The 5,569-nt window shown below is 43.0% G+C and overlaps 1 non-coding gene across 1 annotated transcript; it reads right to left on the bottom strand.

Moving 5' to 3' along the window:
• Positions 1-555: 555 nt before the first annotated feature.
• TRNAQ-CUG (transfer RNA glutamine (anticodon CUG)) lies at positions 556-627 on the bottom strand. Its single transcript has one exon. It is a non-coding gene; the product is annotated as a tRNA-Gln (tRNA).
• Positions 628-5,569: the final 4,942 nt, after the last annotated feature.

The raw sequence follows: 5,569 nt of genomic DNA, 5'->3' as shown, positions 1-5,569 counted from the left end.
CAAACCATTAATGCTGAAATAATATTATCAGTCATGCTTTATAATATTCCTGTATACAGCTAGTTGTACCCTGTTATAACATTTGTTTGTGTAGATTTTAATCCCACGTTTTTGTTTTTATAATCAACAAAGAAATCCATATTTGTTCATCTTGACGATAATTTATAATTTCTTTCATCCTGTATTTTATCTTCATTTTTTAAAAGTCATGTTTAGTAAATGTTGTTCAATGTACACCTCTAGGGTCTTTCTGGCACCCAGATTTGGGTGTCCCATCCCCATTTTCTCTGACTGAACTAAATTCTCAGAATTTCATTTCTCAGTGTGTGTTAGTCACTCAGTCATGTCCAACTCTTTACAACCCCATGAGCTGTAGCCCACCAGGCTTCTCCATCCATGGAGTTCTCCAGGCAAGAATACTAGAGTGGGTTGCTATTTCCTTCTCCAGGGTATCTTTCCATCCCAGATTGAACCCAGGTCTCCCACATTGCAGGCAGGTTCTTTACCATCTGAGCCACCAGGGAAGCCCAAAATAATTAGAAAGTAAAAGCAACTAGGTTCCACCAAGACTTGAACTCAGATCGCTGGATTCAGAGTCCAGAGTGCTAACCATTACACCATGGAACCCCACAGCTACTCAATGTCTGCTGTTGTCTGTAGCATGCCCCTCCGGCCACTTCCTATCCTAGTCCAGCTACATCCAGCTGTTTGGTGTGTGCATCTAGTTACCTGCAAGCCAGCTGCTCCCTTCATGGATCCAATGAAAGACCAGGTAGACAGGATGTCTTCGTCCTCAAAAGAAAAATCTGAAAGTAGCCTTAGCATGCTCCTTGTCCAAAAGTAGAGATAGAGGGGGGCCTTAATTGTTTGCGCATGAGTTCATTCATTTAGAAATGTTGTAACAGAGTATCAGAGCACCACCTCTATATCAGCTTCCATTCCTAACTCTGCTACTTATTAGCTATGATCTTGGGTGACTTACTTAAACCCTCTCTGCCTTAATTTCTTCAACAAAATGTGGGAAATAATTGTACTTACTCATAGAGCTCTTGCAAGAAGTAATTGAGTTAACATGTGTGAAATACTTAGTTCCTGATACTTAACATGTGTCCTGTGCGGTCCTATTAGTATGACTATCGTTTCTTTTTTATTATTCACTCACTAATTAAATATTGACTGGTCCCTACTAGTGCTGTTGCTTGAGGCATTATCATACAACCCTGAGCAAAGGAAACAAACAACTCTCGTGGAACCTAGAAAAACGCAACTCAAATAATCTCACAATATACAATAACAAACATGATATAAATACATAAGGGAAGACTGCCCCCCTGAAAATCATGAGTCTTATTTACCAGCTTTCTTTCTTTTTTTTAAGTTTATTTGGCTGCATCGGGTTTAAGTTACGGTCCATGGGACCTTCTTTGCTTCATGTAGGATCTTTCGTTGCAGTATGAGAGCTCAGTAGTTGTGGCACACAGGCTTAGTTGTCCTGCAGCACGTGGGATCTTAGTTCCTTGACTGGGGATCGAACTCACGTCCCCTGCATTGCAAGTAGATTCTTAACCACAGGACCACCAGGGAGATCCCTACTGAATTTCTTAATGCCTGTAGTTCTTCCATTTTTTCCCAGGTGACAGGAAGAAGTCTGCTCGGTTGCAGACCAGTGAGCTAGTAATGACTTATCCTTTGTGCCTTATTTCCAAGAAAAGGCCTGGTTCCCATTTCTCTCCATCTTGTTTAGAATACCTCTATTTGATAGTAGAACCCATACCTCATGATTCTGCCAACACAGAGCAGCCCTTTTGAAGCTCAGCCCAGGCCCTGATTATATTTAAACCAGCAGCCTTCCTGGGCTCTGCCACTCAGATAGCAGTGGACTGTCATTGTTTGGAATGTTGCCCGTATTCCCGCAACTTTCTACTGCACGTACTTTAGGATACCTGTATCTGGCTTCAAGGGCTTCCCAGGTATGCTAGTGGTATAGAACCTGTCTGCCAATGCAAGAGACATAAGAGATGTGGATTTGATCCCTGGGTCAGAAAGATCCCCTGGAGGATGGCATAGCAACCTACTTCTTCTTGCTTGGAGAATCCTATGGACAGAGGAGCGTGGCAGGCTACAGTCCATGGGGTCACACAGAGTCAGACATGACTGAAGTGACTTAACACACAGGCACGCATCTGGGCTATGGCAATCATCTCTAACATGAGCATCCTATTTCTCCCACTAAACAATTGTTTTCTGAATAATCAATTGTTGATTATTATCTCCAACAATCAATTCTTCACATACCAAAGTGGCCTGTTGAGAACACAAACATAAATCCCATCACATTACTCCCTACTTAAGACGTCTGGTGCTTCCTGCTGCACTTAAAACATAATCCAAGCTCCTGACCCTGGACATGAGCCTTCTACCACCTGGCCCCTTAGTTCCCCTCTCCTGCCTTACCTACCACACCTACTCTTCCTTTCCTCCTATTACACTAAACTCCTGCCACACTGTTTTCAAACACACCACATAGCTTCCACCCAAGGAGCTGCATGCATCTTACTCTCTCTGCCTCACATTCTGAAACATGTCTTGGCAAGACTGGCTTTCTCTTCTTCCTTCCGGTCATGCCAAAATACTTCTCTCTCAGAGAAACTTTCTCTAGCTTCTCATTTATAACAACAAATCCCTCAAACTTTCCCAGTCATTCTCTGCAAAGCACTGCCCAACAGGACTTCCTGTGATGGGAATGTTGGAAATGTTCTATAATCAGTGCTAATCAATACAGGAGCCAAGAGTCAAGCCACATGTGGCTATAGAGCACTTGAAATGTGGCTCCTGCAGCTAAGGAACTAAGTTTTTTATTTTATTTCATTTCATTTTAATTTATATTAATATGAATAGTCCCATGTACAGATCTATAGCATCACTATATTTTCTTTTTCTCAGTGCACCAGTAGCTACCTAAAGTTACGCTCATCTCTGTCATACTGTTGCAGGAAGAAGAGAGGCATGGGGGGAGAGTCATGTCCCAGCACCTGAGTGAGTCCCTGGGACTGGCCGCCAAGTGTGGGTCCTTGGTTTCATGCAGGAAAGAATTCAACAGTGAGCCATAGTAAAGTGAAAGCATGTTTATTTAGAAAGCTACATATTCCAAAAGCAGAACACAGTTTATCTCAGAAAGTGAGAGGACCCTTGGGAGAAACACACTCCACAGAGTGTGGACTGTCTGAGAAGGCGAGAGGCCCCAGGGTACCTGGTTGTCCGTGTCTATGTGCTCAGATGCTCAATCATGTCTGACTCTTGCACACCATGGACTGTAGCCCACCATGCTCTTCTGTCCATGAGATTCTCCCAGCAAGAATATTGGAGTGGGGTGCCATTTCCTCCTCCAGGGGATCTTCCTGACCCAGAGATCAACCCCACACCTCCTACACTGGCAGGCAAATTCTTTACCACTAGCACCACCTGGGAAGCCCATAAGGTCTTATAGGGGTGGGTAATTTCATAGGCTGAGTGGGAGGATTATTCAAACTATTTTGGGAAAGGAGCAGGGATTTCCATGGATTAGGCCATCACCCACTTTTTGGCCTTTCATGGTAGGCCTTGGAATAGTCATGGTGCCTGTAGATATGTCATTTAGCCTGCTGATGTGTTACGCTGAGCATATTCTGAGGTTCGAGGTCTTGTGGAAATTGACTCATTCACCATCTTGGACCTAATTGGTTCTGCCGTGTTTATGCCGTGTCCTCAAAGGCTGTCATTCTTTTAAACATTGTGCCTTACCTCCTTCCTGTCTCAATAAGTTCCATAAGGGCAGGGATCTGTTCTACCTAGAAAAAGTGCTGGACACACTTTCTTTTACAGTATCAGTTATCTATTTCTGCATAACAAATGAACACAAACTCAGTAACTTAAAACAGCTCTTATTTATATCACAGTTTCTGCAATTCAGAAATTCTAACATGACTTAACCAGGATGCTCTGCTCCAGTATCTCTCACAGGTCTGCAATCAAAGTGTTGGCCAGGGCTGGGGTCTCACCTGAAAGCTTGACAGGGGAAGGATCTGCTTCTAAGCTCATATGGTTGTTGGCTGAGTTCAGTTCTTTAAGGGCTCTTAGAAGAAAAGTCTGTTCCTAGCTGGCTTTTGCCTAGAAGCTGCCTTCAGTCCCTGGCTGTGTAGGCAGCTCTTCCATTCCAGTTTACTTTATCAAACATGCAAGCCGAGAAGGAAATGGAGAGATTGTGCTAGCAAGAGAGAAGTTGCAATCTTATGTAAACCGATCATGGAAGTGACATCGCATGACCTTTGCTGCATTCTGTTGGTTAGAAGCAAGTCACTAGGCCAGCCTATAGTCAAAAGGAGAGGATTATGCAAGCGCATGAATACCAGGAGGCAGAGATCATTAGGGGCCATTTTAGGGGGTCTGCCTGCTGCAGGAGGTTTTTAAATGTCCTCTGGATGAATGAGTGAATGAATGAAGACTCTATTCTGGCTGAGTGATTGTGCCAGGTGTAGCACTTTTATTCTTCACTGTGGAGGGTAAAGTCTCTTGAAATGATCAAAGGAAAGATAAAGAATCCTTCCCTGAAGAAATACGAAAATTAAAAGAGCAATGGAAAAGGAAACTTTTCACAAATTAGGTAGGTGTCTACTTCATAACTATTAAGAGGACAGGCCCTGACATCAAATAGCTCGATTCAAAGCCCAGTACTGCATTTTCCCAGTCATGTCCACAAGTTCTCTGTGCCTCAGCTTGCTCATAGAAAACAGTTGTCAGGAATCAGTGAGTTAATAGATGTAGTGAATTTAGAACAGTATTTGGCAGAGAATAAGCACTCCAGTTACTATTGTTATTGCTACTGCTACTACTACTAAGTTTTTTGTTGAAAACAAATTTTCTGCTTTTACAGTTTATGAGAGTCTTATAAGTTAATAATTGTATCATTCAGGGTTCTTAGTTGCAGACAACAAAACCCAACTCCAGCTGACTTAAACATGAAACGGAGTTCATTAAAGACATAAAGAGTGACTCCCAGAATCACTGGGAGAATTAAAGAAATGGCATAGGGCTATGTAATTGATAACAACACCCCAAATCATGAGGCAGAACCTGTCTGGTGTGACCCCCTCTTCCCTCTTTCCCCACTATGCCATTGTCATCTCTGAATCTCAGATTTATGGCTTGTGCCACTGGCAGCCCCAGTTCCAGATACTGTCCTGAGGAACTCAGTCTTCCTTCAGCTGTCACCACCATATAGAATTCAGCCACCATATCACTGGCTATGGGCTCCAACTGGCATCATCTAACTGATGGAGGCTAGGTCTCAGACAGATGTCAGAAGAGCAAGGATATAGCATCTTCTTCTTCTTTGGTTGTGGTTAAGCCTACCTCCTTCCGTGATTCATTAGAAGGGGGATTTCTAAAACCTAAGATGAGCATCTTAATGGTCGATGGCCAAAACCATTTTTAAAGGTGAATATCCACTAAAGTGGTCCTTAATGATTTCTCCAGGATGTTGTTCAGTCACCAAGTCATGTCCAACTTTTTGCAACCTCATGGGCTGCAGTAT

This window comes from Giraffa tippelskirchi, chromosome 10 (genome assembly GCF_054371585.1).
Source record: "Giraffa tippelskirchi isolate mGirTip1 chromosome 10, T2T-mGirTip1v1.2.pri, whole genome shotgun sequence".
Lineage (NCBI taxonomy): Eukaryota > Metazoa > Chordata > Mammalia > Artiodactyla > Giraffidae > Giraffa > Giraffa tippelskirchi.
Note: the sequence above shows the minus strand (reverse complement) of the source record. Positions and strands in the feature narration are given on the sequence as shown.